Source organism: Hemitrygon akajei, chromosome 16 (assembly GCF_048418815.1).
Source record: "Hemitrygon akajei chromosome 16, sHemAka1.3, whole genome shotgun sequence".
NCBI lineage: Eukaryota > Metazoa > Chordata > Chondrichthyes > Myliobatiformes > Dasyatidae > Hemitrygon > Hemitrygon akajei.
The window spans coordinates 3479192-3504094 of record NC_133139.1 but is presented as its reverse complement, the minus strand read 5'-3'; the positions used below and the strand labels follow the sequence as shown (position 1 = coordinate 3504094).

General features: G+C 40.1%; 1 protein-coding gene and 1 pseudogene across 2 annotated transcripts in view; one reads left to right on the top strand and one right to left on the bottom strand.

The window, feature by feature from the left end:
* The window catches only part of zap70 (zeta chain of T cell receptor associated protein kinase 70), a 167554-nt gene that overhangs the window by 113701 nt on the left and 28950 nt on the right, over nucleotides 1–24903 (bottom strand). The window lies entirely within an intron of this gene.
* LOC140740303 (tumor suppressor candidate 2 pseudogene) lies at nucleotides 14496–14966 on the top strand (annotated as a pseudogene).

Here is a 24903-nt window from a genome sequence, read left to right as displayed (position 1 = left end):
CTTCAGATTAGTTGCATTTCATTTAGGAAATATATGAAGAACATTTTTTTCTGCCTCTATGTTCAACACCAGAATTTACATTCTTTCAGTACTATTGCTCATAATTTTAAACTAATTTGAAACTAATTCCTACAATGTTCACTTGTGTTGGACTTCCGGTAAGATGGCGATTGCTTAGCTGCTCCGAACTTTTGTTCCATTATTGTCGCTATCTTTGCACTAAATGTCTCCATTTTTTAAACCTTAGTTAGGAACTTTTTCGGTTTCTTTTACTTGCCTGTGAACACATCTACCTTACAATGTCTAGCAAGAGTTCTAAATCCGGGAGAAAGGAAGTTCCGGCTCTGTCGGCTGAGACCCGCGCTGCGCTCGAACAACTCCGAGACGATATTTTAAAGGAATTTAGAACCACTTTCAAACAGCTGGAAGCCAAACTGGATCGGATCAACGATAGAGTGGACGAACATGCTGAACACTTATCTCGCATCGATTCGACTTCTGAAGATTTAGAAAGTCGTGTTCGATACTTGGAGACTCTCTGTTCCAGCCTAGAGGGAAAATGTAACAAACTCCTTTCCAAAATGGTGGATCTCGAAAATCGCAGCAGACGCTGTAATCTTCAAATTCTTGGGTTGCCAGAGGCCACCGAACAGGGATCAACCGTGAAGTTTTTCGCCGGGTTTCTCTGTGAGATATTTGGGAAAGATTTGCTTCCGAACCCGCCTGAGCTCGAAAGGGCACACAGGGTCTACGTTCCCCCCGGAATTCTGGGCTCCCGCCCGCGACCGGTAATTTTGTGCTTTCATCAATACCAGGTAAAACACCGTCTGATTATGGAGGCACGTCACAGAGGTACTTTTACTTTCCAAAATACATTCATTCGCTTTGTGGAAGATTTTGCACCCCAGACCTTAAAGATGTACGCTGAGTTTAAAGGCGTAATGAAAGTGCTTTTTGATCATGGTTTTAAACCCTCTCTTCGCACTCCTGCTAATTTACGAATCAAGCTTAATACTGGAAAATATAAGTGGTTTAAGTCAGTGAAGGAGGCTGAAGCAATTGTGGCAAGTCTTCCGGCTATCCAGTCATCTTCGGAACCCGATCGGACCTCCTAAAATGGTGGATAAGTACTCCTCGTAGTAAAATTACTTTTTCTGGACTCAGACTTTACTTGAATCACTCAGACATTATTCATTGAAACTCTAAGGGCTGTTGACAATCTCTCCCTGGATTTGGTGTGTCTTTTTTAAATAGACATTCTGTGCTTAATGTTTCCCTATGGACGTTTAAATAGTACTTGTGTAATCTATTTTATTCTTGTATAACTTTATTTATAGAGTTCTACAACTGACTCTAACTTGTTTTGGAGGTTTGAAGTCTTTATTGAAGGCCTCCCTGTTTGTTGGTTCACAGTTTAATTGCTGATTTCTTTTTTCTTTTTTTTTATTTATTATTTTCTTTTTTTCTCTTCACCTTTTTTTTAATCTCTGATTTTTTTTTTCTCCTCTCTGTAAATGGTTGATAAGTACTCTTCTTGAATTTATAATTTTCCCCTTCCTCCCCTTTTTTTCCCCTTTCTCTTACTTTATTCTTCTATAATTTTTTGCGGGTAGGTTAGTTTTGGTTTTCTTCTGAATTTCTCTGTATTAAGTTTTATATTTCTGCAGAAGATGTTCCAATTTGTAGTTATGTTTTCTAGTGCATAAACTAGTTACTATTTGCCATAGTATTTATACGGAACTGCTGTTAATGACACAGATCTGGAAGTTATATGTGGGTTAATTTTTTTGGTAGAGCTAGCTGCTTTTTTTGGTAGCCGTCTAGTTTTGGGTTGTGTGGATGGGGTGAGTTTTCCAGTTCCAACATCACTCACTGTATTTATTGTTTTTCTTTATTGTTCAGGACATGTTTACGTTTTGATTTTACGAATCTATGTTTACATTTCTGCTCCCAGACTGCTATTGTATTGCTTGACTTTTTATATGCCTGCTGCCTTTTATGCATTAGTAATTGATAATGGCTAGTGCACTTAAATTTGTGAGCTGGAATATAAAGGGATTGAATCACCCTGTTAAAAGGAGGAAGGTATTCTTACATATTAAACAACTCAAAGCTGACATTGTTTTCCTTCAAGAAACTCATATTTGTTGTTTTGATAACTCCCGGCTTCTGTCAAAGTGGGCGGGTCAGCATTTTCATTCATCCTTTGCCGCTAAAGCTAGGGGAGTCTCCATTCTTATTAACTCAAATATTCCTTTTGAACTCCATAATAAAATATCTGATACAAATGGCCGTTTTATTATTGTTTCTGGTAAACTATATAAGACTAAAGTTGCACTAGCAAACCTGTATGCCCCCAACTTTGATGATGTTAACTTTTTTGAACATTTTTTTTCCTCACTACCAGACTTAAACTCATATACTGGGTGGTGACTTCAACTGTTGGTTAGATCCTAATCTGGATCAATCGTCCTCTGTTACCAGATCACCTACTAGATCTGCCTTAGCTATCGAATCGTTTCTCTCTAATTTTGGTATCTCTGATATATGGCGTTTCCTTCATCCTACTGAGAGAGATTATTCTTTTTTCTCACATGTTCACCATACCTTCACTAGAATTGACTATTTCTTACTCGATAACCAACTTATTCCATTTGCCCACTCTTGTGACTATCAGAGTATACTGATTTCTGACCATGCCCCAATTACTCTCTCTCTGAACTTTCCTGGTCTCCCTCAGAGGAATAAACACTGGCGGTTTGATTCAACTTTATTATCGGATGATGATTTTTTAAAATTTATTAAGGATCAGATAACCTTTTATTTTAACACTAATACATCACCTGAAGTGCCATCCCAGATTGTCTGGGATGCCATGAAAGCATATCTGAGGGGTCAAATAATCTCTTACACAGCAAATCTCAAGAGAAGATCCTGTGCAGATCAATTAGACCTCATTAACCAGATTAAAGAATTGGATCAACTATATGCTCAAACTAAGAACCCTGAACTATACAAGAAGTGCGTTGAACTCCAAACTAAATTTAATCTTCTGTCTACTCAACCTGTCGAACGCTAACTTCTCAAAAGCAAGAGTCACTTTTACATTCATGGGGATAAGTCTGGTAAATTTCTAGCCAATCAGCTGAGGCGTTCCAAAGCCAAACAACATATTACAAAGATCCGGAAGGAGAACGGAGACTTTACATCGGATCATTTAGAAATTAATGACGCATTTAAAAATTTTTATTCTCGGCTTTATTCCTCTGAATCTTTGAATGACAATATCTCTGTTGATCAATTTTTAAAGAATCTGAAATATTCCTTCACTTTCATCTGATTTTAAAGCCAAACTTAATGCGCCTATATCATCAGAAGAAATATCTTTTGCAATTTCCGCACTGTCCTCAGGGAAATCTCCTGGACCTGATGGGTTCCCTGTAGAATTTTATAAATCATTCTCTTCACTTCTTTCTCCTCAGTTACTTTCAGTATTATCTGACTCGTTTAATTACGGCAAATTGCCACCCTCTTTCAATGAGGCATCTATTATTCTTCTATTAAAAAAGGGCAAAGACCCAACAGAGTGTTCCTCGTATAGGCCAATTTCTTTGTTCAATGTTGATATAAAGATCTTAGCTAAAGTTTTGGCTCATAGATTAGAAACCGTTATTCCCTCCATTATCTCTGATGACCAATCAGGTTTTATTAAAAACCGTCTCCCTTTTTTTAACATTCGGCATTTATTTAATATCTTATACTCACCTCCAAATGGGATTCCTGAATGTGTTATTTCCCTCGATGCGGAGAAAGCATTTGATCGTACAGAGTGGAACTACCTTTTTGCAGTCTTAGAAAAATTTGACCTCGGTCACAGTTTCATCTCTTGGATCAAATTGCTGTACCTGTGTCCTACTGCTTCTGTTTTAACTAATTTTCAGAAATCCCAGGTATTTAATCTCAAACGTGGCACCCGTCAGGGATGCCCCTTAAATCCCTTTCTCTTTGATTTGGCTATAGAACCTTTGGCGATAGCATTTCGAAATTGTCCTGAATTGACCGGGATTTGGAGAGGGGGTGTTGAGCATAAAGTTTCTCTTTATGCTGATGACTTATTACTCTTTCTTTCAAATCCATCTACATACTTACCTCTAATGTTTTCACTTCTTGACCAGTTTAGCCAGATCTCTGGCTATAAACTTAATTTACATAAGAGTGAACTTTTCCCAATTAATAAAGAAGCACAAGAACTAACATTTCATGATCTCCCTTTTAAAGTAGTCCATAATCAATTTACTTATCTTGGAATTACAGTCACAAGGAAGTTTAAAGATCTCTTTCGTGAAAACTTTGCCAATCTTTCATATACTATAAAACAGAGTCTGGTACAATGGTCACCTCTATCTATGTCTTTGGTAGGTCATATTAATGTTGTTAAAATGTATGTTCTCCCCAAGTTTTTATACTTATTTCAATCTATCCCAATTTTTATTCCTAAATCTTTTTTTGATTCCTTAGACTATTATTTTGTCATATCTGTGAAAGAATAAGTGCTCTAGAATTAATAAAATCCATCTCCAAAAATCTAAAAAAGAGGGTGGCATGGCTTTACCTAACTTTCGTTTATATTATTGGGCAGCTAATATACGTTGTGCTACCTTTTGGTCTTTCTTCCACGGCCAACCCGAGTGCCCTAATTGGGTGGCAATGGAGTTGAGCTCCACTAAAGAATTATCTATCTCTGCACTTCTTGGCTCTGCACCCCCTAGTAGTCTGTCCAGATCAATAGCTAATCCTCTTGTTAGACACACTTTGCGTATATGGGCTCAGTTTAGGAAATGCTATGGTTTCCACGGTTTTTCCGTTTCCAGCCCTGTCGCACATAATCACCTTTTTTTACCTACTACGTACGATTCAGCATTCCATGTTTGGTATAGGAAGGGCATTAGACATTTTGAAGATCTTTTCATTGATAATCGCTTCACTTCTTTTCAGCAGCTCTCTGTTAAGTTCAATCTGCCCAATGCTCATTTTTTTAGATATCTCCAAATTAGACACTTTATTGCTCCTTTAATTCCTAACTTTCCTGAAATGCCTGCGAAAAATGCTATGGACCTATTTCTTTCCATTAATCCACTAGGTAAAGGTTTAATATCAATTATTCAAGATAAATTAGCAGCCTTACGACGGGCCCCTGTGGATAAAATTAAAATGGCCTGGGAGCAGGATTTAAATACCTCCTTATCCGATGAGAGCTGGGACTCGATTCTCAAATCGGTTAACTCAACCTCTCTTTGTGCTCGCCATTGCCTTTTACAGTTTAAGATTGTTCATAGAGCCCATATGTCTAAATCTAAACTATCTCGATTCTACCCTAACATTAGTCCGCTCTGTGATAAATGCAAGAGGGGCATGGCCTCTCTTATCCATATGTATTGGTTCTGTCCTAGCTTGGAGAAATTTTGGAAAGATGTCTTCACTACGTTATCATGTATTCTGAATCAGCACCCAGAACCAAACCCCTTAATTGCTTTGTTCGGTTTCTGGGGCGAGACAGATTTACGTCTGAGTCCGACCAAATGCCGAATATTATCCTTTGCCTCTCTCCTGGCTAGACGCTTGATCCTCCTTAGATGGAGAGATGTTGCCCCGCCCACTCATGCTCAATGGCTTAACGACATTATGGCCTGCTTGGACCTCGAAAAAATTCATTATTCAGTTCCTAATTCGGATCTAAAGTTCCATAAGGTCTGGGGACCCTTTATCGAGTACTTTCATAACCTTCCTCTTGACTAGGGTTTTTTTTTTCTTCTCGGTCCCTTGCTTTCAGCTCCCTTTTTTTTCTGGTAGTAGGCATTAATATCCTCTGTTGCTAAGTGTATTCACAGTCTGGGAGTTTGATTGTCCTGATTTATATTCTCTATATTGTGTTGTGGTTGGTCTGGAGTTGTTTTTTTTTGTGTTGTGGGGCTTGGGGAGGATACTAAGTTTACTTGTCTTCAATTTAGGTGCTTTTTTGTCAAATTCTCTTCCTTTGTAGCATATTGTCATTGTATGCTTAATTTTGCACTGTATTAATGTTCCTCATTGGGATTTGGGGTTTTTAATTTGGAAAATGTATAGAAAAACTAATTAAAAAAAAATAATAAAAAAAGTTCACTTGTGTTTATTAAATGTGTCACCTTTTATATTTGGCAACAAATATGAGGGGTATAGATAGGGTAAATGCAAACAGGATTTTTTCCACTGAGATTGGGTAGGACTACAACCTGAGGTCATGGGTTAAGGGTGAAAGGTGAGAAGTTTAAGGGAAACATGAGGGGAAACTTCTTCACAGTGTGTGGAATGGACTGCCAGCTCAACTGGTGCAGGTGAGCTTGATTTCAACATTTTAGAGAAGTTTGGATAGGACATGGATGGTAGGAGTATGGAGGACTATGGTCCCAGTGCATGTCGATGGTAGTAGCAGTTTAAATGGTTTTGCATTGACTAGATGGGCTGAAAAGCCTATTTCTGTGCTGTACTTCTCTATGACAACAAACTGAAAACTGAACAATGAAATATCAGTAAAACTGTTGGAAAATCATTAACAGTTTTTGAGTTTAGGACAAGAGGGCACAGCTTCAGAATAGAGGGACATCCATTTAAAACAGAGATGAGGAATTTCTTTAGCCAGAGGGTGGTGGCTGTGGAATTTATTGCTACAGATGGCTGTGGAGGCTGTCATTGAGTATATTTAAAGTGGAGGTTGATAGGTTCCTGATTAGTCAGGACATCAAAGGTTACAGGGAGAAGCCAGGAGAATAGGAATGAGAGGGATAATAAATCTGCCATGATGGGATGGTCTATTTCTGCTCCGACATCTTATGGTCTTATGGTTTAACAGTGATGGATCTCAGCCCAGGTAAGAATGAGTTTTAATTTGCACTGTTTAACTGATCAAGTGGCAATGAGAGTGACAGAGACATAAATCTCACAGCCCTTAGACAGGTCTGTGGTCTACCCATCCGGTGCCTGACTACTCGTTCAATTTCCTTTTAATTCAGCATACAGACGGAATGGTTTGCACCTGAACTAGAGGGGGACTATCACAGTTGGAAGATTTGTTAATACTGCATGGTGAGGTTTAAACGAGAGCTGCAGGGGATGGGAACCAGAGTGCCAAAACAGTTAGTGGAGAGGTTGTGGAGGCAGATGCTGGAAAGACCTCAGACAAACTTAGGAATCAAAAGATTGAGTATGGTGCAACTAATGTCCTCAGCAGCCTATATTTCAATGCAAGAAGTGTTGTAGGAAAGGCCGATGATAGGGCTGAAGCTGAGGTCACTGCTCGACAGACAGAGGCAATGTGTAGTGAAGAGAGGCTGTTGATAGGGTGAAATTGCAATCAACAGGATGATTTACAACATAAAAGGCAGAGAAAATCAGAAAGGGCGAATACAGGACTGAAGGTGTTATATTTGAATGCATGAGTATATGGAATAAGCTGAATGAACTTGTAGCACAGTTGCAAATGGGTACATATGATGTTGTAGGATTCACTGAATCATGGCTGAGAGAAGAGTATAGATAGGAGTTTAATGTCTAAGGATACACATTGTATCGAAAGGACAGGCAAGAAGGCAAAGGGGTCAGTGCATTGCTCTATTGGTAAAAACAATGAAATCAAATTATCAGAAAGAGGTGTTCAGACAGGGTCAGAAGGTGTTGAATCATTGTGGATAGAGCTAAGGAAATGCAAGGGTAAAGAAAAAGCCTTGATGGGAGTTGTATACAGATCCCCAAACAACAGCAAGGATGTGGTCAACAAATTCCAATAGAGATGGATAATGCATGCCAAAAGGGCAATGTAACAATAGCCCTAGAGGATTTCAATATAACCATATAACCATATAACAAATACAGCACGGAAACAGGCCATCTCGGTCCTTCTAGTCCATGCCAAACATTTACTCTCACCTAGTCCCACCGACCTGCACTCAGCCCATAACCCTCCATTCCTTTCCTGTCCATATACCTATCCAATTTTTTTTTAAATGACAATATGCAAGTAGATTGGGAAAATCAGGATGGTGCTGGATTCCAAGAGGGGGAATTTTCTAGAATACTTATGAAATGGCTTTTTTAGAGCAGCTTGTGGTCGAAGCCACTTGAAGATCAGTTATTCTGGATTGGTTGTTGAGCAATGAACCAGAATTGTTTAGAGAGCTTAGGAAAAAAGAACCTTTAGAGGAAAGTGATCATAATATGATTAAATTCACCCAGAAATTTCAGAAGGAGAAGCTAAAGTCAGATGTATCAGTGTTACAGTGGAGTAAAGGGAATTACAGAGCCATGAGAGAGGAGCTGGCCAAAATTGATTGGAAAGGAACACTGGCAGGGATGGCAGCAGAGTAGCAATGGCTGGAATTTCTGGAAGCAATTCAGAAGGCACAGGATATATACATACCAAAGATGAAGAAATATTCTAAACAAAAGATGACACAACCATGGGGAAGTCAAAGCCAACATAAAAGCCAAAGTGAAGGCATATAACAGAGCAAAAAATAGTTGGAAGTTAGAGGATTGAGAAGCTTTTAAAAACTAACTGAACGCAACTAAAAAGTCACCAAGAAGGTTAAAATGGATAAGCTAGCCAATAATATTATGGAGAATACCAGAAGTTTCTTCAGATACATAAAGTGTAAAAGAGAGGTGAGAGTGGATATCAGACTGATGGAAAATGATGCTGGAGAGGTAGTAATGGGGGGCAAGGAAATGGTGGGCAAACTGAATAAATAGTTTGCATCAGTCTTCACTGTGGAAGACATTAGCAATATGGTGGAAGTTCCAGGAGTCAGGGGGCATGAGGTGTGTGAAGATACCATTACTAGAGATAAGTCACCTGGAGCAGATGGTGTACACCCCAAAGTTCTGAAACAAGTGGCTGAAGAGGTTGTGAAGGCATTAGTAATGATCTTTCAAGTATCACTAGATTCTGGAATGGTCCCAGAAGACTGGAAAATTGCAAATGTCACTCCTCTCTTCAACAAGGAAAAGAGACAGAATATCGAAACTATAGGCCAGTTAGTCCGACATCAGTGGTTTGGAAGATTATTAAGGATAAGGTCTCAGGGTACTGGAGGCATGTGATAAAAGAGGCCATAGTCAGTTTGGCTTCCTCAAGGGAAAATCTTGCCTGACAAATCTGTTGGAATTCTTTCTTTCTTTCTTTCTCAATCTTTTTTATTAAGTTTCGAATTGATAAACATAACAATGATAATGATACAAAGAGATTGGGATTACATTAATAACGGTTAACATATACAGACACAGACTCTGAGTAACATATGTAATCTAAGCCTCCCAATCTCTTAATAACTGAACATAAAAAAGATTCAAAAAATATTATACAGAAAAAAAGAGCCCCCCTAAACTAAAAAAAACAAACAAACAAAACAAAAGCTAGGCTGCCATATTCCATCAGTTAAAATCATTATTTGCCATTAACTCCGCTCCTCTATACACGAACAAAAAGTTACTGAGAAGGATTCGGAAAAGGTCAGCTTATATCATATGAAAATGTTGAATAAATGGCCTCCAAGTTTCTTCAAATTTAACCAAAAGATCGATAGTACCACTCCTAATTTTTTTCTAAGTTTAAACATGTTATAGTTCAGGAAAACCATTGAAATGTATTAGGGGGTTTAGAATCTTTCCATTTAAATAAAATAGATCTTCTGGCTATTAATTTAAAAAATGCAATCAAATGGCAAGGTGAAGGGAATAATTGACTAGAGTCCATCACTGATAATCCAAAAATTGCAGTAATAGGATGAAGCTGTAAATCAATACGCAAGACTACTGAAATAATATCAAAAATGCCTTTCCAATATCTTTCCAAAACAGGGTAAAACCAAAACATGAGTGTCAAGGAAGCTACCTCAGAATTACATCTGTCACAGTAATCTTAATAAGAGTGAGCTTTCCCCATTAAATATGCAAGTTCCAATCTACAGACAATCACCATTTAGATTGGTTACTGATTACTTATTTGGGTGTTAAAATTATTAAGAAGCATAAGGATCTATTTAAAGTTAAGGTTTTACCCTTAATTGATCATGTTAAACAACTGCTTACTAAATGGTCCCCATCGTCCTTATCATTGATTGGTAGAATTAATGCTATTAAGATGATTATTTTACCTAATTTTCTGTATCTATTTCAAGCGGTACCAATTTTCATCTCTAAATCCTTTTTCGATATTATTGATTCTAAAATTTCTTCATATATATGGCAGAATAAAAATCCTAGGTTAAGTAAGAAATATTTACAGAAATCAAAAAAGGATAGCGGTTTGGCAATGCCGCACTAAAGATTCTATTATTGAGCAATTAATATTCAATATTTAACGTTCTGGACACAAGATCTGGATGAAGTTCATTGTCCGCGATGAGTGAACCTCGAGCGTGAGTCTGTACAGGGGTTCTCATTGTCTTCTATTTCAGAGGCGTCGCTTCCCTTTGCACTTACTAAACTGAATAAACAAATGACTAATCCAATAAGTAAACATACAATACGAATATGGTTTCAATTTCGTAAATTTTTTGGATTGAATAAATTCATCCTATCAAGTCCTATTATATCTAATTTTTTCTTCCAACCATCCAGAACTGATCAAGCTTTTCTTTTATGGAAAATGAAGGGAATAACATGCTTTTGTGATTTATTCATGGATAACTGTCTCATGTCTTTTGAACAGTTGTCTAATAAATATAATTTGCCTAGATCACATTTTTTCAGATATTTACAGATTAGAAATTTTTGGAATGTTATTTTGCCTACTTTCCCGATACCACATCAAAATGAAATTACAGAAAAAATTTAGGTTTAAACCCCATCAGGAGAGTTTAATAGCAATTATTTATGATCTGATTACAAAACTACGTCTAGGTACATCTGATAAAATTAAGAATGAGTGGGAAAGAGAACTTCAGGTATCTTTACCTATATAGCAATGGAAGAAAATTCTCCAACTAGTTAAAACTTCTTCAAAGTGTGCTAGACACGCTTTGATACAATTTAAGTGGTTCATAGGGCCCATATGTCTGAGGAATTTGTTTGAAGAAATAACAATCAGAGGAGAATTGATAGATGTTATGTACTTGATTTTCAGAAGGCCTTTGAGAAAGTGCCACACATAAGGCTGCTTAACAAGCTACAAGCTCATGGTATTACAGGAAGGATTCTAGCACAGATAAAGCAGTGGCTGATTGGCAGGAGTCAAAGAGTGGAAATAAAGAGAGCATTTTCTGGTTAGCTACAGGTAATTAGTGGTGTTTTACAGGGATCTGTCTGTGTTGGGACCAATTCATTTTATGTTATATATCAATGATCTGGATGACAGAATTCATGGCATTGAGGATAGGTGGAGTGGCAGGTAGTCTTGAGGAAGTAAAGAGGCTACAGAAGGACTTAAACAGATTAGGAGAATGGGCAAAGAAATGGCAAATGGAATACAGTGTCAGGAAGTGCATGGTCTTGCACTTTGGTGGAAGAAATGAAAGGGTTGATTATTTTCTAATTAAAGAGAAAATATTAAAAACTGAGGAGCAAAGGGACTTGAGAGTCCTTGTGCAGGGTTCCCTATAAGTGAATTTGCAGGTTGGGTCTGTGGTAAGGAAGGCAAATGCAATGTTCACATTTATTTCAAGAGGACTAGAATATAACAGAATCAGAATCAGGTTTATTATCACCGGCATGTGTCATGAAATTTGTTAACTTAGCAGCAGCAGTTCAATGTAATACATGATAATATAGAAAGGAAATAAATAAATAACATAGAACATAGAATAGTACAGCACATTACAGGCCCTTCAGCCCACAATGTTATGCTGACCCTCAATCCCTGCCTCACATATAACCCCCCACCTTAAATTCCTCCATATACTTGTCTAGTAGTCTCTTAAACTTCACTAGTGTGTCTGCCTCCACCACTGACTCAGGCAGTGCATTCCACGCACCAACCACTCTCTGAGTGAAAAACCTTCCTCTAATATCCCCCTTGAACTTCCCTCCCCTTAACTTAAAGCCATGTCCTCTTGTACTGAGCAGTGGTGCCCTGGGGAAGAGGCGCTGGCTATCCACTCTGTCTATTCCTCTCAATATCTTGTACACCTCTATCATGTCTCCTCTCATCCTCCTCCTCTCCAAAGAGTAAAGCCCTAGCTCCCTTAATCTCTGATCATAATCCATACTCTCTAAACCAGGCAGCATCCTGGTAAATCTCCTCTGTACCCTTTCCAATGCTTCCACATCCTTCCTATAGTGAGGCGACCAGAACTGGACACAGTACTCCAAGTGTGACCTAACTAGAGTTTTATAGAGGTGCATCATTACATCGTGTCTCTTAAACTCTATCCCACGACTTATGAAAGCTAACACCCCATAAGCTTTCTTAACTACCCTATCTACCTGTGAAGCAACTTTCAGGGATCTGTGGACATGTACCCCCAGATCCCTCTGCTCCTCCACACTACCAAGTATCCTGCCATTTACTTTGTACTCTGCCTTGGAGTTTGTCCTTCCAAAGTGTACCACCTCACACTTCTCCGGGTTGAACTCCATCTGCCACTGCTCAGCCCACTTCTGCATCCTATCAATGTCTCTCTGCAATCTTCAACAATCCTCTACACTATCTACAACACTACCAACCTTTGTGTTGGCTGCAAACTTGCCAACCCACCCTTCTACCCCCGCATCCAGGTCATTAATAAAAATCACGAAAAGTAGAGGTCCCAGAACAGATCCTTGTGGGACACCACTAGTCACAACCCTCCAATCTGAATGTACTCCCTCCACCACAACCCTCTGCCTTCTGCAGGCAAGCCAATTCTGAATCCACCTGGCCAAACTTCCCTGGATCCCATGCCTTCTGAGTTTCTGAATAAGCCTACCGTGTGGAACCTTGTCAAATGCCTTACTAAAATCCATGTAGATCACATCCACTGCACTACCCTCATCTATATGCCTGGTCACCTCCTCAAAGAATTCTATCAGGCTTGTTAAGCCCTTCATAAAGCCATGCTGACTGTCCCTGATCAGACCATGATTCTCTAAATGCCCATAGATCCTATCTCTAAGAATCTTTTCCAACAGCTTTCCCACCACAGACGTAAGGCTAACTGGGCTATAATTACCCGGACTATCCCTACTACCTTTTTTGAACAAGGGGACAACATTCGCCTCCCCCCAATCCTCCGATACCATTCCTGTGGACAACGAGGACATAAAGATCCTAGCCAGAGGCTCAGCAATCTCTTCCCTCACCTCATGCAGCAGCCTGGGGAATATTCCATCAGGCCCCGGGGACTTATCCGTCCTAACATATTTTAACAACTCCAACACCTCCTCTCCCTTAATATCAACATGTTCCAGAACATCAACCTCACTCATATTGTCCTCACCGTCATCAAGTTCCCTCTCATTGGTGAATACCAAAGAGAAGTATTCATTGAGGACCTCACTCACTTCCACAGCTTCCAGGCACATCTTCCCACTTTTATCTCTAATCGGTCCTACCTTTACTCCTGTCATCCTTTTGTTCTTCACATAATTGAAGAATGCCTTGGGGTTTTCCTTTACCCTACTCACCAAGGCCTTCTCATGACCCCTTCTTGCTCTTCTCAGCCCCTTCTTAAGCTCCTTTCTTGCTACCCTATATTCCTCAATAGATCCATCTGATCCTTGCTTCCTAAACCTCATGTATGCTGCCTTCTTCCACATGACTAGATTTTCCACTTCACTTGTCACCCATGGTTCCTTCACCCTACCATTCTTTATCTTCCTCACCGGGACAAATTTATCCCTAACATCCTGCAAGATATCCCTAACATCGACCACATGTCCATAGTACATTTCCCTGCAAAAACATCATCCCAATTCACACCCGCAAGTTCTAGCCTTATAGCCTCATAATTTGCCCTTCCCCAATTAAAAATTTTTATGTCCTCTCTGATTCTATCCTTTTCCATGATAATGCTAAAGGTCAGGGAACGGTGATCACTGTCCCCTAGATGCTCACCCACTGACCGATCTGTGACCTGACCAGGTTTGTTACCTAATACTACATCTAGTATGGCATTCCCCCTAATCGGCCTGTCAACATACTGTGACAGGAATCCATCCTGGACACACTTAACAAACTCTGCCCCATCTAAACCCTTGGAACTAATCAAGTGCAAATCAATATTAGGGAAGTTAAAGTCACCCATGATAACAACCCTGTTATTTTTGCACCTTTCCAAAATCTGCCTCCCAATTTGCTCCTCGGTATCTCTGCTGCTACCAGGGGGCCTATAGAATACCCCCAGTAGGGTAACTGTTCCCTTCCTGTTCCTGACTTACTGGCTGGTGCTGACACGAGTGAGGAGAAGAGGAGCGACAGGCAGTGGTGGCCCCAGTTCTGGACTCTCCCCGTCCCCAAGCCCGGCCGCTGGGGATAGTCTCCCGCTGACATGGGCGACAGCAGTTCCAAAGGCCGCAGTTTCTGGCCCTTTGGCTCGGGCGCCATCACCGACATGGCCGACGGCGAACGCCAGCAGAGCCTGGCCCGGAGCCACAGCAGGCGGCTAGGTGCCACCCCCTTCGTATTCAGCCGCAGGAGCTCAATGTACTATGATGAAGATGGTGATTTGGCTCATGAGTTCTATGAAGAAACCTTCGTCACAAAAAATGGAAGAAAAAAAGCTAAACTGAAAAGAATTCATAAAAATTTAATACCTCAGTGTATAGTTAAGCTGGACCACCCGTGAATCCATGTGGAATTCCCTGTCGTTTTATGTGAGGTGTGACCGGAATGGAAGTTTCTTTTAAAATAAAACTGGACTATAGGAGTTTGCCAGATGCTGAACCTTTGATGGTCCTGTATGTTGGTGATGGAGACTGATCTGATGAGCGTGTGGCATCTGTTTAATTTCTATGTGGTTTTTAAAAAATAACTGTAAATGTATATATGTATATTGAGTAGATTAAAAACAGTGCAAAAATCAAAATAATATATATTTAAAAAGTGAGGTAATGTTTATAGGTTCAATGTTTATAGGAATCGGATAGCAGAGGGAAAGAAGCTATTCCTGAGCATGTGCCTTCAGGCTTCTGTACCTCCTTCCTGACGGTAACAATGAGAAGAGGACATGCGGGTGATAGGGTGCCTTCCTGAGGCACCGCTGCTTGAAGATATCTTGGATACTACAGAGGCTATTACTGAAGATAATTTTACAACTTCCTCAAGCTTCTTTCAGTCCTGTGCAGTAGACTCCCCACCCCCCGCACCAGATAGTGATGCAACTGTCAGAATGCTCTCCACAGTATATCTATAGAAGTTTTTGAGTGTATTTGTTGACATACCAAATTTCTTCAAAATCTTAATGAAATATAGCTGCTCTTTTGCCTTCTTTATAGCTGCATCGATATGTTGGGACCAGGTTAGATCCTCAGAGATCTTGACACCCAGGAACTTGAAATTGCTCACTCTCTCCACTACTGATCCATCGATGAGGATTGGTTCGTGTTCCCTCGTCTTACCCTTCCTGAAGTCCACAATCAGCTTTTTCATCTTACTGACACCGATTGCAAGATTGTTTCTGCAACACCACTTAATCAGCTGATATATCTCGCTCCTGCATGTTCTCTCATCTCCATCTGAGATTCTGACAGTGGTTGTATCATCAGCAAATTTATAGATAGTATTTGAGCTATGGTTAGCCACACAGTCATGGGTATAGAGAGAGTAGAGCAGTGGACTAAGCACACACCCCTGAGGTGTAACAGTGTTGATCGTCAGCGAGGCCAATATGCACAGATTGTGGTCTTCCAGTTAGGAAGTCGACGATCTAGTTGCAGGGGGAGGTAATAAAGACCCAGGTTCTGTAACTTATCAGTCAGGATTCTGAGAATAATGGTGTTAGACGCTGACCTATAGTCAACAAATGGTATCCTGAGATAGGTGTCTGCATTGTTCGGGTGGCCATGTGGAGAACCATTGAGATTGCATCTGCTATGGACCTATTGTGGTGATAGGCAAATTGCAGTGGGTCCAGGTCTTTGCTGAGACAGGAGTTCATTCAGCTATGACCAACCTCTCAAAGCATTTCATCACCATAGATGTGAGTGCCACAGGGCAACAGTCATTAAGGTAGCTCACTCTATTGTTCTTGGGCACTGGTATAATTGGTGCCTTTTTGAAGCAGATGGGAACTTCCTACCTTATCACTGAAAGGTTGATAATGTCCTTGAATACTCCTGCCAGTAGTTTAGCCTTACAGAGGCTTACCAGGTACTCCATTAGGGCCTGCCTCCTTGAGATGATTTACCCTCCTTAAAAACATTGATCTCCAAAGCGGAGATCACAGGGCCACAGGGAGCAGCAGGGATCTTCACAGCTGTGGTTATATTCTCCCTTTCAAAGTGGACATTCAAAGCTGCCATTCATGCTATTGGGTTTCGCTTTGTAGAAAGTAATGTCATACAAACCCTGCCAGAGTTGTCGTGCATCCGATGTTGCCTCCAACCTCACTTGGAATTGTCTCTTTGCCTTTGAAATAGCCCTCCACAAGTCATATCTAGTTTTCTTTTACAATGTCACAGATTTAGCCCTCAGCAGATGATGTACCTCCTGGTTTATTCACGGCTTTTGGTTTGTACAGCAAGTTTTCCAAGGCGCACACTCATCCACACAGGTTTTAATGAAGTCGGTAACAACTGCAGCATGTGCATCCAGATCTGAAGATGAATCTCTGAGTACAGTCCAGTCCACCGCTTCAAAGCAGACCTGCAAGCGCTCCCCGTGCTTCCCTTGTCCATACCTTCTTGGTCCTCACTGCTGGTGCTGCAGTCCTCTGTCTCTGCCTATACTCAGAGAGTAGAAGTACAGCCAGGCGATCAGACTTCCCGAAGTGAGGGCGTAGAAGAGCACAGTAAGCACTTTTGATAGTTGTGTAACAGTGTCCAGTGTGTTGTTTCCTTTGGTACTACCAGTGATTTGTTGATGGTAATTATTTAGTGATCTTTTTTTCAGACTGGACTGGTTAAAATCCTCCAAAATTATGGTGAAGGCATCAGGGTGTGCTGCTTTGTGCGTGTTGATCCCATTGCTCAGATCATCTAGAGCCTGTTTAGATGTAATGTTGAGACTTTATAAAGCACTGATGAGGCCTCACTTGAGTATTGTGAGCAGTTTTCTGCCCCCTATCTGAGAACAGATGTGCTGAAACTAGAGGTGGTTTCTTTTGACATTTTCTGCCCTTATCATCTTGAATTTGTTTATCTTTTATTCTGTATTTTCGATAATTTTTAGTATTAACCACCTGGTCCTGTATTGCCACAATGAACCCTCTGTTTTTAGGAAGAGATCTCCAACTCTGAGCCAGATGTTTGACACTTACTTGTTGACATCTAGTCTGCTCAGACCATGGGATGTTTTCCAAGGAGGGTCATGCCCTTCCATTGTTAACTTTTTCTTCTGCAGTGATAATTTCTTCATTTTCTGGGTTGCGCTTTCAGTTAAGTTTAATGATGTGTACTTTTTATCAGAATTGCATATGCTTGTGTAGAGTGCCGAATCCTGTTTTCATTGACGGAAATAGCTCCTTCAAAGTTTTATCTGATTGTTGTGCAAATATTTTATATCTGTTATTCCTCTTCCTCCTTCTATCCTAGCATGTTAATCTAAGCGCATTTGAAAGTATATAATGCTTTCTAAAATTTGTCATTTCAGTTATTATTTTTCTTTGTAGACTTTCCAGATCATTTTTGAAACAAGATAGTATGCCAAAATAATATGTTAATATGGGTATAGTGGAAGTGTTCATTGCCTTTGTTATATTTCCACTGTTGTGCTTTGACAGATTGTCTTAAGCCTTGAAGTAAATTCTGTTGAAAGTTGTCCCTTTATCGCACTATGATCTATTTTCTTTGGTTGTTGATATCCCAAATACTGCATTTTCATCCATCGGTTGGATTGTATCCTGTCGCTCTGATTTGTATTCTGTTAACTCTATTGCGCTTTTTTTATGGTTAATGTTTTGCACTTATCTAGTCCAAAGTTCATGTTCATATCTTCAGAAAATTAATTGCTTTAGCTTTACTGATGAAGGAGAGTATAATTTTAAATCATCCATGTGTAGAAGGTATGTATAAGGTATAATTCATTTGGTTGACTCTGATTTGATACCCTATTTTAATCCAATTTAGTAATTAGAGAGTAGGTTTAAAACATGACAAAACCAGAGTGGAGTTAGAGAGTTGCCCTGCAAAATGGTTTGGTTTAATTTGATTATGGTGGTTGTTAATAGATAGGGAGATTATAGTATGTCAATGATTATAACATCATCTGATGTTATTATTATTATTATTATTATTATTATTATTATTTCTTTTTTCTCTTTCTCTTCTGTATTTGCACAATATGTTGTCTTTTGCACATTGGTTGTCTATTTGCCCTGTTGTGTGCAGTCTTTCATTGAGTCTATTATGTTTCTTGTATTTACTGCAAATGCCTGCAAGAAAATGAATCTCTGGGTTGTATATGGTGACATATATGTACTTTGATGATAAATTTACTTTAAACTTTGAAACTTTTCCAATCTATGTTCCTGTCCAACAGTTTTTCAATGTTCTTATTGTACCTGCCTCAGCTACTTGACCTGGCAGCTCGTTCCATGTACTGATCACCGTCTCTGTGGTAAAAGTTTCCCCTCAGCTCTCTTTTAAATCTTCCACTTCTCACTTTGAATCTACCAAAGGTCCTCTAGTTTTAGACTCCCCTACCCTAGCAGCTTTTCACCTCATCTATGCCCCTCATAATTTTATAAACCCTCATCTTCGCTCTATGGAAGAAAGTCCTAGCCTGTCCAGTCTCTCTTCATAACCTAAGCCCTCCAATCCCAGTAACATTCTCACAGAGCCTTTCTGCACCCTCTCCAGTTTAATGCCATCCTTCCTATAGCAGGGCGACCAGAACTGTACACAGTACTCCAACTGTGACCTTACCAATGTCTCCCAAGATGTCTTCTAGTTTCTTGTGTGTCTAAATACCAAAAATAATGGAAAAGAGTACTGTGATAGCCACAGAGATTCTACACCTGCAGGAAATCTGAGCAACACATACAGAGTCCAGAGAAACTCAACAGGTCAGGCAACATCTATGCAGAGGAATCAATAATCTATGTTTCAGGCTGAGACCTTTCATCAAGACTGGAAAGGAAGGGGAGAGAAATGAGGGTGAGGAACACGAGCTGGCGGGTGATAGGTGAATCCAGATGAGAGAGAAGGTAGATGGGTGGGATAGGGGGAATAAAAGGGATTGATATGATAGGTAAAAGAGACAAAAAGGAAGGAGGAATATGATAGGAGAGGACTAGACCACGGAATAAGGGAAGGAGGTGGGGAACAAGAGGGAGTTGAGGAGCAGGTCAATAGGTAATAGTTCTGAATTCATTGCATCAATGATATGAAAACTCTGGAATTGCAAATCCATGCATCATCTTGCAGAATCAGACAGAATGTGAGAACACTGTGAATGATCTTAACTTTAACAACCAGATGTAACGTGAATCAAGCTCTTTGCCTGTTTTTCGTTAATTCATGTAATAAAGTGGAACAATGAGAATCTAGCTAAATATGCAGACTGCTGAGGAGGAAATAGTAAATTAATTCCAATTCTTTAAGAACATTGTAGATGACATTGAATTATACTACTCAATCAGTATAAACCAGCGCTTCTGGACTCTGTGATTGCCCTCATTGTTGCAGATGTAAAGTGCACACAAAGCTCACAGAATGCTGGCATTTCCTAAAAACGCTGAGTGAAAGTTTCCAATTGAAAGTTCAGTATATATTTTAGACAATTCATTTTAAAAATAATTTTGAAAACCAGGGAAGGAGAGACACAAAGAAAAGCAAGGCTCTGGGGAGTATTTCTGGAAAGGGACCCAGGAGTGCAAAGACATTCCAAAAGATCTCCCTTTGCAACTGGAGCTTTAACTTCCTGACTAACAGACCGCAAGTAGTAAGGTTGCAGAGATTTACTGGGATGCTGCCAGTACTGGAGAGCAAGCCTTATGAGGATAGGCTGAGTGAGCTGGGGCTTTTACCTTTGGAGTGAAGAAGGATAAGAGGTGACCTGCTAGAGGTTTAAAAGATAATCAGAGGCATAGATCAGGTAGACAGTCAGAGGTTTTTCCAGGAGTGAAAATGGCTAAAAACGAGGAGGCATAATTTTAAGGTGATTGGGGGTAAGTATAGGGAGGATGTCAGAGATAAGTTCTTTACAGAGAGAGTAGTGACTGCATTGAGCATGCTGCCAGGGGAGGTGGTAGTACAGGCAAATACATGATGAGCATTTAAGAAACTCTTAGATAGGCACATGGAGAACAGAAAAATTGAGGTCTATGTAGGAGGGAAGGGTTTATTTGATTTTATATTAGGTTAAAAGGTCAGCATAACATTGGGGGCCAAAGGGCCTGTACTGTGCTGTAATGCTCTATGATCGAGGCAGCATCACCTCTGACACGATTATCCTCAGCACTGGTGACCCACAAGGCTGCATCCTCAGCTCCCTACTTTACTTCTTACACCTCCTTGCAGATGATAATACAATAAATGGCCAAATCTCAAAAAAGTAAGAGATGTCATGTCAACGTGAGCTGGTCACTAACTTCATGCACACATGATGTACACATTCCTATTATGTGAATGGAGCTGAGCTCGAGAGGATTGAAAGTAAACTTCACCATCAGCCTGTCCTGGTTCAACCACACAGATGCCCAGCCAAGAACGTTCACCTGTAGCCCTCAGAAGACTAAAGAAATTTGGCACGTCTCTGTCAACCCAGTTTTCATTGTTGCATCATAGAAAGCATCCTTTCCAAATGCATTGTAGCTTGGTGTAGCAACTTCTCGGACTGTGACTACAAAAGACCACAGAGAGTTGTGGACGCAGCTCAGCATATAACGGAAACCAGTCTTCCTGCCCTGAACTCCATTTACGTGTCTCATCTATATCCTGCCAACTTGTACTCGCCCCCCCTCCCCCAAGCCTTCTTAGTCGGGCTTCTACTCCCTTGCTGTCCATCCCTGCAGGGTCTCAGCCCAAAATGTCGACTGTTCATTTCCCTCCATAGGTGCTGAGGTTGCATTGCTCATGATTTCCAGCAGCTGCAGAATATACAACACAGGAGATTCTGCAGATGCTGGAAATCCAGAGCAACACACACAAAAAGCTGGAGGAACTTAGCAGGTCAGGCAGCATCTATGGAAGTTAATAAACAGTCAACGTTTTGGACCGAGACCCTTCATCAGGTCTGGAAAGGAAGGGGAAAACACACCAGGATAAAAAAGGTGAGGGGGAAGGGAAAGGAGGAAGTCCTTGTCAAAGACCCCTCCCATCACAGACATTCTGTCTTCTCCGCCCTCCACTTTGCAGAAGGTACAAAAGCCTGAAAGCACATACTTGTCACAACCACGCATATGGCAATTGCACTTGTGAATTTGCACATGTCAGCTAATTATTATTTAATCGTGATAGTATTTAACTCCATACTTGTCATCGTAGTGCTTGTCGAGACTTGGACAGAGCACAGCAATGCTTCGCTGCCTGTTTGCTTGTCTCCAACCTGACCAATGAATATCATGCCCAAGGTCAGCTGCTCTCTCTCTGCTGGGTCCATCTTTGTGTGGTCGAGACTTGCTGTAACCAGGTTCGGATATGGCCCAAGTGCAGAGTGAGAGGCACTGAAGCAGGTCGGTAGTTCACAAACTTTATTGCGAACAGTGTTAAAGAATAAATGTTAAATAAACAATAAATGCTAGGCCAAATAGGGCCAATAACTAAAGCTCTCAAATGGGAAACGAAGCCTATACTGTGGCTGAAAAGAAAATCTAATCATTAAACGAACACTGCTAGTCTTCAAAGTCAGTTGACTCAAAAGTCCAATTTCTCAGGGAAGGCTGAAAGCAAACAGGCAGCAAAGCATTGCTGTGTTCTGACCAAGTCTCGACAAGTATGGAGTTAAATACTTTTATGATTAAATAATAATTTGCTGACACGTGCAAATTCACAAGCACAATTGCTGTATCTACTGCACTGCCGAATCAGTGGTTGTGACAATACTGAAGGCTTAAGGACAGCTATTATAAGATTATTGAATGGAGCTCTTGTACAATAAGATAGACTCTTGAACTTGCCATCTACCTAAAACCAGGAAGAGGAAACATATCACTCCCATCCTAGCTACTCTGCATTGGCTTCCTGTATCTTTTAGAATGGATTTTAAAGTTCTCTTACTTGTTTTTAAAGCTCTTAATGGTCTGGGATCGGAGAACATCATAGAATCGCTTTTGTTTTATAATCCTGCTTGAGCTCTCAGGTTTTCTTTCGTTGATCTCTTACATTTAATCAACCTCCCTCAAGGTAATTGGCAGGTCAGCTTTTTTTGAATGACTCTTCTGAACTGTGGATTTCTGTATCTAAAACTATAATGGATGCAGACACAGTTGACACTTTTAAAGACCAACTCAAAACCTATTTATTTAACCTTGCTTTTAACATCATTTTGTCTTTTATTTTCATGTTTAATTTTATTTTTTATTTTATTTTCATGTTTGCACTTTATCCATTTGAAAAATACATTGAACTATATTGTCTGTATAAAAATGCTCTCTAAATAATTTATTTTTATTATTACCTCATTATCAAAATTCCAAGTTCAAAGTCAATTTATTATCAAAGCACATATATGCCACCATAAACAACCCTGAGATTTGTTTCAATAAATCCAATAACTATAATGGAATCAGTGAAAGACCGCGACAGTGCGGACAACCAGTGATCAAAATACAACAAACTGTGCAAAGCAAAGAAAGAAAAAATATAGTATTAAGAAATAAATAAGCAATACATTTTGAGAACATGAGATGAAGAGTCCTTGAAAGTGAGTTCATAGGTTGTGGGAACAGTTCAGTGATGGGGCTAGTGAAGTTGAGTGAAGTTATCTCCTCTGATTCAAGAGCCTGATGGCTGATGGTAATAACTTCCTGAACTTGGTGCTGTGAGTCCTGAGGTACCTTCTTCCTGATGACAGCAGTGAGAAGAGAGCTTGGCCTAGGTGGCAGGGGTCCCTGGACCTCATTTTCTGCCTGCAATTTGCTTTCTTTGTAACTAACGTTTCATACTGCATTCCGTCATTGTTTTCCCTTGTACTACCTCAATGTTCTGATGTGACGATATGTACGAATGACATGCAAAACAAAGATTTTCATTGTACCTTAATACATGTGACAATAAGAAACCAGTTTCAATTTAATTTATAGGATTGAGCAAGATTCTTAGTCGTATCTATAATAAAGTCCCTAAGACTTTTGCACAGTACTGTAGTCACAAAGAAAAAAAAATTTCATGACATATATGAGTGATGATGAACCTGATTCTGATATTGGTCTCTATTGTGGACTGAGAGTGGGAAGGGAGCAGGGAGAAAAAGATCATGGTTGGGAAAGGGGAAGGGAGACAAGAGGCAATGGTAAGTACCAGGGATATATTTTGTAATCATCAGTAAATAAATTGTTTGGAATCAAATGACCTTGCCTGGGGTCTCAGGGCTGTGTGTATCTGCACCCATGCCACCCTCACCACAGCACTCCTTCTCTGCCACCTGTTGCACACCCCTCCTGCAGTGCTCCACACTCACAATACCCAACATCCATTGCTCCTGCCAGATTTATGTTGACAAATACAACACCGTGCAGAAGTCTTAGGAACCCTAGCTAGATATATTTCCTAAGATATTTACAGTCCTGTACATTGTTCTCCGAAGGTGGCATCACAGGTAGATGAGGCAGTGGAAAATGCACAATCCAAACTGGGTTTCCTCAACCTAGACACAGAGTATAGGAGATGCAATGTTATGTTATAGTTGTACAGAACTTTGGTTAGTCATTTCTCGGCGTATTATGTGTAATTTATGGTCATCTCATTACAGAAAAGATGTGAGGCCTGCAGAATTGCCTGGATTGGAGGGGTTGAGTTATAAGGAGAGATTGGACAGGGTAGGACTGTTTTCCCTGGAGCAAAGGAAGTTGAAGGGTGACAGAAACAAAAGAGATCCTTCAGATGCTGCCAATCTTGAGCAACACACAGCAACCACGGGAGGAACTCAGCAAATCAGGCAGCACCTTTAGAGGGAATAACAGTTGATGTTTCAGGCTGAGACCCTTCATCGGGATATGTTAGAGATATGCAAAATTATTTGAGGCATAAATAGGATTGATAGCCAAAGTCCCAGAGGGCAAAATTTTAAGGTGAGAGGGAGGAATGAATAAAGTTTTTCATTGCACCAGTACTTGGGCATATGGCAATTAACTTGACTTCTTTGATAAACATGAGAAGATCTGCAGATGCTGGAAATCCAAGGCAACACACACAAAATGCTGGAGGAACTCAGCAGGTCAGACAGCATCCTTGGACAGGAATAAATAGGTGATGTTTCAGGCTGAAACCCTGGCCAGTGAAGCATAGGCCCTTCCAGCCCTTCGAGCCATGCTGCCCAGCAATACCCTGAATTAATCCTAGTCCAATTACTGGACAGTTTACAATGATCAATTAACCTACCAATCGGTTTGTCTTTGGACCTTGGGAGGAAACTGGAGCATCCAGAGGAAATCCATGCAATCACGGGGAGACTGTACAGACTCCTTACATGCACTGTGGGAAATTAACCCGGTTCACTGGTATTGTAAGGCCTTGTGCTAACCACCACACTACTGTGCCACCCGAATTAATACAGCCAAGTATGCAGTTTGTGCAGTTCTGGCCTCCTACCTACAATAAATACATCAACAAGACTGAAAACATGCAGAGAAAATTTAC